Consider the following 13,165-nt stretch of genomic DNA (forward strand, 5'->3'; position numbering starts at 1 on the left):
GTTGTTACTCTGCAGAGTCTTGTGTACTTTACCCGCAAGAATCGTTCCCTCCTTTATGTCGTCGCACTGCCTGGTGTTTGAAGACGGGATGAACGAAACATGGTCTTCCATAGAGTTTCTCTGAGCACTGCCGGTACCCATCCATGTCCTACCGTTCTTCTACATCTGCTGGCACCGTCCGTCCAGAGTCACGCCTAGGGTCAACCCAGCTAGAGCCCATAATGGCTTGCGGCTGCACAGGTAAGCTTCCGGTTAAGGGGTATCCATCCGTCCCTTCATGGCTGGGTGAAGCTTTCCGCAAGATGTCATGGCGCTTCTCCATGCATCCCGACCATCCGCTGGTTTCTCCAGGGTGCCCGTCAACCGTCCTCCACCCAGTAGTGAATTTGAAGTCCATCTTGAGCTTGAAGTCATGGGGTTGTCATCATCTTGACTCTCACATCTCCCTTATGAATCACTCAACCAACCCCGTCTACGAGCATAGGAAAATAAACAACATCGTCCCGGGCAATGGTAACAAGGGGAAGTGGGTTCATCCTACCTCATGATACTACTCAAGAACATAACTTAAAATTCTCCTACTGCATGCATGGTGGGGAGGAATAATTCTAATGCAACAAAATCATAGGTATTGTAAAACATGATCAAATAACTTGCCTGGCTGATGGTCTTCAAACCCTAGTGACTCGAGATAGCAAGCTTCACACTCCGGAAATTCTATCGAGTCAAACAATAGCACAAATAAGTATTTCACTAATGACATATCAGCAAACTGAAGGAAAACACACACAATCACTCAAAACCAAAATCGAAGAAAACTCGGGGAAATCAAAATCAAGGTTTCTATCACATCAAGAAACAACAAAGAAATAGTTTTAACCTACTAACACTTTTCTTTACAGATCCAAAACAATGGTTTTACTGACTAACATAAAGGAAAACATCATACAAACTAGGTGCAAAAAGAATCAAACCAATATCTATTATAGAACTCCTGTTAAACCTAAAACAAAACTAATAAGAAAATAAAATAAAACTTTTTATTTTGCTGTAAATAAATGTTCACTCTCTGTAACTACAGAAACTAATCTAAAATAAAATATAAGATAGGAAAAATAAAATTTAAAAAAACTAGAACAGCAGAAAACAACAACAAGCTAAATAAACTAGAAAAGCTTGTTTTCGCATAAAAACTATTTTTAATAAAGACTAAAAAATGTCCAAATAAATTCCTACTGCTAGACAAAGTCAAAACAAAATAGTGACAAAAAGAATCACTAAAAAAATAATCCTAACTTAATTTATAGCAGAAAAACTAATCTGACTAAAACTAATATAAAACAATTTTTAAAAACCTAAACATGGCCGAATCTAATTTCTATAGCAACTATAGGAAATTTGCAAACTAGAGCAAAAAGAAATCAACTAAAAATATTAAATAACTTAAAAGATATAGATTTTACAAAACTGGAACTATTCTGTTTTAAAAACAGAAACTAAAATAAAACTAAACAAAGCTAACGCGCTAATGGGCCGAGAGGTGAGCGATCGGAAACTAAATAGCGCTCGGGCGATAAATAGACTAAACCGTGCACGCGCTTAATAATAGAAAACCGGCCGGTTCGATCTAACTAAACCAGGTAAATAAACCGGAAACAAACCGTGAACTAAAACCGGTCTAATAAAAATAACCTAACCCTTCGCTACTCTAATCTAAGCCGTGCCTTGCAGATCGAACGGTGGAGGGGGTTCGGTGGCTTACAGCGGCGACGAGGGACGACGGCGGCTCGGGCGACGGTGGCGGGGGTGCTCCGGTGGTCCGGGGCGGCGGTGGAGTCGTCGGGCGGGTGCGGCAGCTCGAGTGGAGGTCAGGGATGGAGTCAGGGGAGCTCGGGGACGATGGAGGTGGTCGGGGCGACGTCGACTGCTCCCTGGTGAGCTGCAGCTCCGGCGAGCGGCGGTCGAGCTCGGGGGCGACGGCTTCGGCGGTTCCTGGGCGATGAAAAGGTGTCAAAGAGGTGCGGGAGGTAGTGAAGGTTTGGGTGAAGGTGCTGGGAGGGGCAGAGAGGGCTCACCGGCGTTGGGTGTGGCGGCGAACCGAGGCGGCGGCGACGAGATGCGTTTGGCGACGGTGGTGGCTGTGGTGGGTTTTGGAGTAGGGTTTTAGGGGGATCGACAGAGGAGGCCGAGGGGTATTTCTAGGGCACCTTCGTGGAGCAGGGGGCGACTCGGGATCACGATCCCGAGAGGATCTCGGTGTCGGGCGCTCTCTACGCGTGCTCCGGCGCGGCGTGTCGTGGGCGAGGGGTTAGGGATAGGGCGGGCCCCGCGGGTCAGTGGGAGAGGGAGGGAGGAGAGCGAGCGGGCGACCAGGGGAGAGGGGTTCGGGCGTGCGCCGCGCTGGGGCAGGCCGACTCGGTTGCTGGTGGGCTGCAGCTCAGCGCTGCTGGGCCGGTTGGCCTGGCTGGCGCCTTGGACCCTTTTTTTTGAAATACCACAAAGAGAGAAAACTAATTATAGGTAAACCTATAATATTTTTATATAGGACATATATATATATATATCAAAATTCTCAGGGGAATTAATCCTATAGCGTGGACATTTTTATAGAGACAAAACATAAACTAAAAAAACATTTTATGCAAACTCCAAATAAAATTCAAATTTGAATTCAAACCTTTTGGCAATATTTTCTTCTGACATTTTTGGAGTGTGATGTTAGCTCCACTCATACTTTTTCTCAAGTATTTGTCAGGGATATTGAGGTAGATTTTCAAATGCCAAGTTGAATCCAAATTCAACAAAAATTCAAAAGCCTCTGAAAATTTCCAAATGCCACTCAATTCAAACAAAATGCATAGATGCTTAACTAATAATTGTAAAACATTCCAAATTGAAAATTTGGGATGTTACAAACCTACCCACCTTAAGATGAATCTCGCCCTCAAGATTCGGGTTGGCTAGCAAATAGGTGTGGGTGGTCTCGGCGGAGATCTTCTTCTCGCTCCCAGGTGGCTTCCTCCTCGGAATGATGACTCCACAGAACCTTGCAAAACTTGATGATCTTGCTGCGGGTAACTCTGTTCGCAGTCTCGAGAATCCTGACGGGTTTCTCCTCATAAGTCAGATCACTGTCAAGCTGTATGGCCTCTAGGGGCACTGTGTCTCTCAAAGGAATATCGGCCATCTTAGCATGGCATTTCTTCAGCTGGGAAACATGGAAGACATCATGAACTCCTGACAATCCTTCCGGCAATTCCAGCTTGTATGCAATTTCTCCTCTGCGTTCGAGGATTTTGTAGGGGCCTATGAAACGGGGTGCTAAATTTCCTTTAACACCAAATCTCTTGATTCCACGAAGTGGGGACACACGAAGATAGGCTCGGTCTCCAACTTCATACGTTACCTCCTTGCGTTTATTGTCGGCATAACTCTTCTGTCTCGACTGGGCTATCTTGAGTCTATCTCGAATCAGTTTGACCTTCTCTTCGGAGTCTCTGATAAGATCGGGACCAAAAAGCTTTCGGTCTCCAACACCATCCCACAGCAATGGTGTTCTGCACCTCCTTCCGTATAGAGCTTCGAAAGGGGCCATCTTCAGACTCGTCTGATAGCTGTTGTTGTACGAGAACTCTGTGTATGGCAGATTGTCATCCCAGCTAGACCCATAGTCTAGCGCGCAGGCTCTCAACATGTCCTCCAGAATCTAGTTGACTCTCTCGGTTTGTCCATCTGTCTGCGGATGAAAAGCTGTACTGAACTCCAGCCTCGTACCCAAAGTTTCATGCAACTGATTCCAAAACTTTGAGGTAAATTGCGTTCCTCTATCTGACACGATACTCCTTGGAACTCCATGCAGACATATGATCCTGGTCATGTATATCTTGGCTAACTTAGCACTGGTATATGTAGTCTTCACGGGAATGAAATGAGCTACCTTGGTCAAGAGATCAACCACTACCCAGATAGAATCATAACCTGAACGGGTCCTGGGTAATCCTGTGATAAAATCCATTCCAAGTTTTTCCCATTTCCACTCGGGAATCGGCAGTGGTTGAAGTAACCCTGCCGGCTTCTGATGCTCCGCCTTTACTCGCTGGCAAACATCGCATACTGCTACATACTCGGCAATATCCTTCTTCATACCTGTCCACCAGAAACTTTCCTTCAAATCCAGATACATCTTGGTGTTGCCTGGGTGAATCGAGTATGGTGAATCATGGGCCTCCTGAAGAATTAACTTCCTGACCTCTGGGTCATTGGGCACATATATGCGATCCTCAAACCATAAAGTTCCGTGTTCATCCTCACGGAAACCTTTAGCCTTTCAGTTACTCATCTTTTCCTTTATCTCTGCAATTTCCTTGTCCGTCTTCTGGACTTTACGGATTCTTTCAGTCAAAGTGGATTGAATATCCAGGGTGGCGACAAATCCTCTTGGTACTATTTCCAATCGGAGATCTCTGAGATCGTCGGCTAAATTCTGAGGTAATCCTCCAGCTATGAGGGTGTTCACATAACTTTTGCGGCTCAAGGCATCTGCTACAACATTTGCCTTCCCTGGGTGATAATGCAATCTCATGTCATAGTCCTTGATCAATTCAAGCCATCTCCTCTGCCTGAGGTTCAATTCCTTCTGCGTGAAGATATACTTCAGGCTCTTATGATCCGTGTAAACATCACAACTGTTTCCGACAAGGAAATGTCTCCAGGTCTTGAGTGCATGCACTACAGCTGCTAACTCCAAATTGTGTGTGGCATAATTCATCTCGTGAGGTCGTAGCTGTCTGGAGGTATAAGCTACAACTTTTCCTTCCTGCATGAGCACTCCTCCGAGTCCTTGACGAGAAGCGTCACAATACACCTGATAATCCTTGTGTATGTCCGGCAAAATGAGTACTGGGGCTGTAACCAGACGTTTCTTCAACTACTGAAAACTGGCTTCACAATCCTCTGTCCAAATGTACTTTGTTTCCTTTTTCAACAGCTCAGTCATGGGTTTAGCAATCTTGGAGAAATTCTCAATAAATCTCCGATAATATCCTACAAGGCCGAGAAAACTGCGGATCTCCTTGACTGAGGTGGGGGATTGCCAGTTGGTGACCGATTCAACCTTGGTGGGGTTGACTGCTATTCCTTCTCCTGAAATAACATGTCCGAGGAATCCGACTTCCTTCAACCAAAATTCACATTTGCTGAACTTGGCATATAACTGATGTTCTCGGAGTTTCTCCAGGACTAGACGCAGATGTTCCTTGTGCTCTTCCCCGCTCTTGGAGAAAACCAAGATATCATCGATGAACACCACGACAAACTTGTCCAGATATTCCATAAATACCTTGTTCATCATGCTCATGAAATACGCAGGGGCATTAGTCAATACAAATGCCATGACGGTATACTCATATAACCATACCTGGTGGTGAAGGCTGTTTTGGGTATATCCTGTTCACGAATCTTCAGCTGATGATACCCTGATCGAAGATCGATCTTGGAAAATACTTTGGCTCCAACTAGCTGATCAAATAAATCATTAATCATCGGTAGAGGGTACTTATTCTTGATGGTCACGTCGTTCAATGAACGATAATCTACAACCATTCTCAGGGGCCTAGCCAGCCCCCCCTGGCCCTTCTGAAAAAATTATGAGCCGACTTCGGCCCTCAAGAATCCAAGACACAGGGCCGCCTTCCCCTTGCCGGCTATCGGAAGGCGGCCCGACTTCAGCCCTCATGAAGAGAAGCCGCGGGAGGGCCGGCTCCGAGAAGCCGGCCGCGAGAAGGCCGACTCCAAGAAGCCGGCTCCCATAAAGCGGTCAAAAACGTACCCTCGAAGTCTGCATCCACATAACGGCGATGTGACGGGGCGTGGCTGCAGTGAAGCCTGCCACCCCCGAATCCCGGAGCACGCCTGGCACAGTGCGCCGTACGGGTGGCCATGACCCGTCCGGCGCAGCACTGTTGCCACGTTGACCCTGATGTCATCCACGACGGGCTACCAGTACGGCCCACGGGCGGTGGGCCCCTTCGGGCAGAGAGACACCCGAAGGCGGCCAGACCTCCCCCAGTCGGCCCAAGATAGAGCCGGCTCCCCATAGCCGGCTTGCCACCTCCCTCGAAGAAGACGCCCCATTAAGGAGGCAAGACACGGTGAGGCTACAGTGATCGCCCACCGAGCGGCAGCACTGTAGCCACGCCCACTTCGGCGAAGCCCTCGCCACCAAGATTGAGCAACAGTAACCAGCCGCCAACAAGGCCCTGACAGTGGGGCCTGCCTGTCGACCAAGGAGCCGGCAGCCGGCGGGACCCACTAGCCGGCGGGCCCCAGCAGCCGGCGCAGAAGCCGGAGAGCGTAGACATAGACAGCTGGGCCCCGCGCCCAGCCGGATTACCATTGTACCCCCGGGGGGTAGGCCTATATAAACCCCCCGGGGCATCCATGCAAAAGAGATCAATCCTTGCTAGTTTCAGACACCACATAGGGAGGAAAGGAGAGCAAGCCGTGCCCTTCTTCCTCCTCTCGCCAAACAGCTCAAGGAGCACCGTGTAGCTACTTGTTCATCTAGTGACCCTGCGGAGACCCCGCAGAGCAGCAGTAGGGGTGTTATCTCCACGGAGAGCCCCGAAGCTGGGTAAGATTCGCCGGCGTGCATGTCTTCGCCTCATCCCGTTTTCAGGCACCGGCGACGTCTTATTGGCTCCCACAATGATAAGCCACCCGTTGGCATATGTCGCACCTACCACCCGACATTTGGCGCCCACCGTGGGGCCAGGTGCACCGCCGTCCGGAGACCTGTTCTGGACGGGAACCCTCTTCCTCCCCCGTGAGCGTAGCCAGCCCGGCACGCCCGATGGCGCTTGCCACGACGTGCTACAAGGCGTCACCAACATCTGTGCGGCGAGCAGCCTCACCGATCTCCTTGACAAGACTCTCATCTCTGACGAGCTCGCCTTCGACGCGGGCACCGACCACCTCGTCAACCTCCTCGGCCAGCTCCACGTCTCCAGCGAGCCTGCCGTGGACTTGGAGTCGGTTGGCTCCACCGATCCGATGCCTGTCGACTCCGACACGGCCTCACTCGACGCGTTCCCCACCAACGTCGCGATCTACATCGACCCGCTTCCTCGGGCCGATGGCTGCGACGCTGTCACCACCGAGGTGATGGTCATCGGCCACGGCGGCGCTTCTGACGAGAGCGCCCACGACGCCCAGCACGCGGCGGTCCACGACTTGTCCATCCCCCTCCTGGCCAATGCCGACGCTGAAGCACTGGAAGCTCGCTGCCTTGCCCTCCTCGCGGAGGGCCGGAAGTTGGTTTCCATGAGACGCCTCGCTGAGGCCCACCGACGCGAGGCCGACCGCGCCGCCTTTGGCACGCCGCCCCCAGGCGGGCCTAGCCGGGCCAGCGTTGTCAGAGAGCGCGGCGCTGTCGTCGCCGATACGCTAGGAGTCGACCGCCCAGTCTACGCTACTCCACTCGAGAACCTGCGCGCCGCCCAGGCGGCCGTAGACGATCTAGATGGACTAGGGGCCGAAGAACTCCCCCACATGACCCGACGCATCCAGCAGCTGATCGATGCAGCCGCGCAGCGGCACGAAGCCGACGCCCGCGCGGAAAGCCCTCCCCCGCGCCGAGATCACGGCGTGACGTCCTGGACGCCGACTACGGGTAAAACCCGCGCGCGGCGCGAGAAAGAATCGGCTGCCGGCCGAAGCCGAACCCGAATCTCCATCGAGCGAGACACAAAAGGCCACCCAGGGGCCGTGGAGTGGCGGGGCAACCTGCCTCCGCCCCGGCCCCATGGAGAGAGATATCCGACCCCGCCGCCTGTTGCACATCCGACTCTCAGCGGCCGGCTAGGTCGCCGCGAAGGAGTCGGCGAGAACGACGCCCGCCATCGGATCGACCGCCTGGCGCGATCGCTGGCGCTAGAAGAAGAAGACGATGTCGGCCCGCCTTGCTTCGGCCCCCGCATCCGCGACGAGCCTTTCCCCAAAGGGTTCTCGCTCCCAAGAGACACGCCCAAGTACAACGGTTCCGTGAAGCCGGAAGATTGGTTGATCGACTACTCCACGGCGGTTAACATAGCCAATGGCAACAGGCGCATTGCCGTGAAGTACGTGCCCCTCATGCTGCTGGGCACGGCGCGAACCTGGCTCAACAGCCTCAAGCCATACAGCATCAACAGCTGGCTAGACTTCACAGAAGCCTTCGTCCGCAACTTCACCAGCACCTACAAGCGGGATCCCAAGCCCAGACAGCTCTCCTTGTGCGTGCAAGGCCCCGCCGAGTCCGCTCGCGACTACCTCACGCGTTGGGCCGAGCTCCGCAACTCTTGCGAGGGGGTGCACGAGGTGCAAGCCATAGAATACTTCACTGCCGGGTGCCGAGAAGGCACCCTCCTCAAGCACAAGCTCCTCTGCGACGAGCCGACTACCCTCGACGAGCTTCTGATCATAGCGGACAAGTACGCCACCGCCGACTCCTCGATGAAGACCGAACTCCGGGTAGACGCGCCCGGAAAGGTACTCAACCCGGCGCTCAAGACGCCGGCTGGGGACTCCGGCCGACGCCCACACCAGAACGACCACAAGCGCAAGGGCCCGGTGCCGCCCTCCACCAGTCGGCAGGTGGCCACAGTCGAAGACGAGCAGCCCGAAGCGCGGCCCACACCCAAGAAGCAGAGGGGCGGCAAGCCGGCTTGGCAGTCGGCCTTCTCCTACGAGCAGACTCTCGACGCCCCGTGCAAGTTCCACAGCGGGGCGAAGCCGTCCAACCACACGACCCGGAAGTTCCACTGGCTCACCCGAATCTCTAAAGGCGAAGGGCTCGCACCGCCTCCGCCTGCCGGTCCGCCACCTCCGGCTCCGCAGCTGCCGGCCGCTCGGCCCGCAGTCGGAGCCGTGCACGACGAGTTCCCCAACGAGCATACCGCCTATGTCATCTTTACAAGTCAGCTCGAAGACCGGTGCAGCAAGCGCCGAGAGCACCAAGAAGTCAGCATGGTTGCTGCCAACTCCGCCGAGCACATGCACTGGTCAGAAAAACCTATCAGCTGGAGCCGGACCGACCACCCAAAGGTGATGCCGTCTCCCGGCTCTTATGCGTTGGTTTTGGATGCCACCCTTGCAACGGATAGACGCACTGCCCGATTCGCCCGCGTGCTGATAGACGGCGGGAGCAACATCAACATCCTGTACCGTGACACCATGGAGAAGCTGAATGTCAAGACGAAGCAACTCATGCCTACCCGGACTGTGTTCCATGGCATCGTACCCGGCCTGTCCTGCGCCCCCATTGGCAAGATCAAGATTGATGTACTTTTTGGGGACAAGGAGCATTTCCGCCGGGAAGCGATCTGGTTTGAAGTGGTGGACCTGGAGAGCCCTTACCATGCATTGATTGGCCGACCTGCCTTGGCCAAGTTCATGGCAGTTCCCCACTATGCATACCTCAAGATGAAGATACCGAGCACCAAAGGCGTCATCACCATAGCCGACGATTACAAGAAGTCCTCTGAGTGCGCAGCAGCCAGCAGTCGGCTGGCCGAGTCCCTTGTGATTGCCGAAGAAAAGAAGATGTTGGACCGAGTCGTGGCCATGGCCGGCAAGCAGTCGGCCTTGTCCCCCGATCCCAAGGAGCATGATGCTCAAACATCTTTCCAGCCGGCCAAGGAGACGAAGAAGATACCTCTTGACCCCGAGCACCCAGAGAGGTTTGCCGTCATCGGGGCAAACCTAAACAGCAAATAGGAAGGCGAGCTCGCCGATTTCCTCCGTGAGAATCGGGACATCTTTGCATGGTCCCCCAAGGACATGTCGGGCGTTCCGAAGGAATTCGCCGAGCACAAACTACACGTCTGAGAAGATGCAAAGCCAGACAAACAACCCCTCCACCGACTGTCGGAGGAGAAATGCAGGATTGTGGGAGAGGAGTTAGCCCGGCTTCTGGCAGCCGGCTTCATTATGGAAGTTTTCTTTCCAGAGTGGCTCGCCAACCCGGTCCTCGTGCTAAAGAAGAACAACAAGTGGCACATGTGTATAGACTACACGAGCCTCAACAAGGCCTGCCCCAAAGATCCCTTTGCCCTGCCAAGGATTGACCAAGTGATAGACTCCACGGTCGGATGCGAGCTGTTGAGTTTCTTGGATGTTTACTCAGGGTATCACCAGATAAAGTTAGATCTGGCAGACCGCCTGAAGACCGCCTTCATCACGCCATTCGGAGCCTTCTGCTACCTGACTATGACATTCGGCTTGAGAAATGCCGGTACCACTTTTCAGCGTTGCATGCAGAAGTGCCTCCTCAAGCAACTCGGCAGAAATGCCCACGTCTACGTAGACGACATTGTGGTGAAGACAGAGAAGCGCGACACCTTGCTAGAAGACCTCAAGGAAACATTTGAGAACCTACGCCGGTTCCAAATCAAGCTTAACCCCGAGAAATGCGTGTTTGGAGTGCCAGCCGGCCAGCTCCTAGGCTTCCTGGTCTCCGAACGCGGCATCGAATGCAACCCAGTAAAGATCAAGGCCATTGAGAGAATGGCGATTCCCACCAAACTTCGAGACGTCCAGAAGTTTACCGGATGCTTGGCCTCCCTGAACCGCTTCATCAGCCGGCTCGGAGAGAAAGCTCTTCCCCTCTACCGCCTCATGAAGAAGACCAACCACTTCGAGTGGAATGACCAAGCCGATCAAGCTTTTCACGAGTTGAAGAAGATGCTGGCCACGCCGCCTGTCCTGGCGGCGCCGACTGAGAAAGATCCCATGCTCCTCTACATTGCTGCAACCAGCCGGGTGGTCAGCACCGTCATCGTAGTCCAACGCCCAGAAGAAGGCCGAGCCCAGCCGGTCCAGAGGCCGGTGTACTATTTGAGAGAGGTGCTGTCTACCTCGAAGCAGAACTACCCGCACTACCAGAAGATGTGCTACGGCGTGTACTTCGCCGCCAAGAAGCTGAAGCCCTACTTCCAAGAGCATCCCATCACGGTTGTATGCACCGCCCCGCTGGCCGAGATCATAGGCAGCCGGGATGCATCCGGCCGGGTGGCGAAATGGGCCATCGAGCTGGCCCCCTATACGATCTTCTACCAGCCTCACACCACCATCAAGTCCCAAGCACTGGCCGACTTCCTCGTCGACTGGGCCGAGACCCAGTACCTGCCGCCGGCTCCCGACTCCACCCATTGGCGCATGCACTTCGACGGGTCCAAGATGCGCACCGGCTTGGGAGCCGGCGTCGTCCTTACTTCTCCGAAAGGCGACAAGCTCAGATACACGTTATAGATCCACTTTGCCGCCTCCAACAATGTGGCCGAGTACGAGGCGCTCATACACGGGCTCCGGCTTGCCAAAGAACTTGGCATTCGCCAGATCCTATGTTATGGCAACTCGGACTTGGTGGTCCAGCAATCATCCGGCGACTGGGATGCCAAGGACGCAAATATGGCAAGCTACCGCTTCCTTGTTTAGCAGATCAGCGGGTATTTTGAAGTGTAGGATCTAGAAGTAGATGTGTCTAGAGGGGGGGTGATTAGACACTTAGTGCTAAAGTTGCAATTTTTAGGCCTTTTTGGTTTGAGTGGAGTTTTAGGCACAATTTCAACATACACAATACATATCAAGCAAGCATGCAAAGAGTATATGAGCAGCGGAATGTAAAGCATGCAACTTGCAAGAATGTAAGGGGAAGGGTTTGGAGAATTCAAACGCAATTGGAGACACGGATGTTTTTCCCGTGGTTCGGATAGGTGGTGCTATCCTACATCCACGTTGATGGAGACTTCAACCCACGAAGGGTAACGGTTGCGCGAGTCCACGGAGGGCTCCACCCACGAAGGGTAATGGTTGCGCGAGTCCACGGAGGGCTCCACCCACGAAGGGTCCACGAAGAAGCAACCACCCACGAAGGGTCCACGAAGAAGCAACCTTGTCTATCCCACCATGGCCATCGCCCACGAAGGACTTGCCTCACTAGCGGTAGATCTTCACGAAGTAGGCGATCTCCTTGCCCTTACAAACTCCTTGGTTCAACTCCACAACCTTGTCGGAGGCTCCCAAGTAACACCTAGCCAATCTAGGAGACACCACTCTCCAAGAAGTAACAAATGGTGTGTAGGTAATGAACTCCTTGCTCTTGTGCTTCAAATGATAGTCTCCCCAACACTCAACTCTCTCATAGGATTTGGATCTGGTGGAAAGAAGGTTTGAGTGGAAAGCAACTTGGGGAAGGCTAGAGATCAAGATTCATATGGTAGGAATGGAATATCTTGGTCTCAACACATGAGTAGGTGGTTCTCTCTCAGAACATATGAGTTGGAATTGTGTATGTGTTCTGATGGCTCTCTCCACGAATGAAGAGGAGGTGGAGGGGTATATATAGCCTCCACACAAAATCCAACCATTACACACAGTTTTCCAATCTCGGTGGGACCGAATCAACAAACTCGGTCGGACCGAAAAGGTAAACCTAGTGACCGTTAGAGATTTTCGGTGGGACTGACATGCAACTCGGTAGGACCGATATGGTTAGGGTTTGGGCATAACGTAATCTCGGTGAGACCGATTACACAAACTCGGTGAGACCGAGTTTGGTAATAAGCTAACCAGAGAGTTGGTCAGGTAAACTCGGTGGGACCGATTTGCTCTTTCGGTGAGACCGAAAAGTTACAAAAAGGAAACGGAGAGTTTACACTGCAATCTCGGTGGGACCGATTCGCTCTTTCAGTGAGACCGAAAAGTTACGAAAGGGAAACAGAGAGTTTGCAATCCCATCTCGGTGAGACCGAGATCCCATCGGTGAGACTGAACTGGTTAGGGTTTCTGGCAGTGGCTATGACAGGTGAAACTCGGTGGCGCCGGATAGGAATAATCGGTAGGTCCGAGTTTGGCTTTGGGTTTAGGTCATATGTGGAAGTGGGAAAGTAGCTGAGGATTTTGGAGCATATCATTAAGCACATGAAGCAAGAGGCTCATTAAGCAACACCTCATCCCTCCTTGATAGTATTGGCTTTTCCTATGGACTCAATGTGATCTTGGATCACTAAAATGTAAAATGAAGAGTCTTGAGCTTTAAGCTTTAGCCAATCCTTTGTCCTTAGCATCTTGAAGGAGTTCCCGCAACCTTTAGTCCATGCCACTCCATTGTTGAACTTATCTGAAACAT

Source organism: Triticum urartu, chromosome 3A (genome assembly GCF_056163025.1).
Source record: "Triticum urartu cultivar PI428250 chromosome 3A, HENAU_Tu73, whole genome shotgun sequence".
Classification (NCBI taxonomy): Eukaryota; Viridiplantae; Streptophyta; class Magnoliopsida; order Poales; family Poaceae; genus Triticum; species Triticum urartu.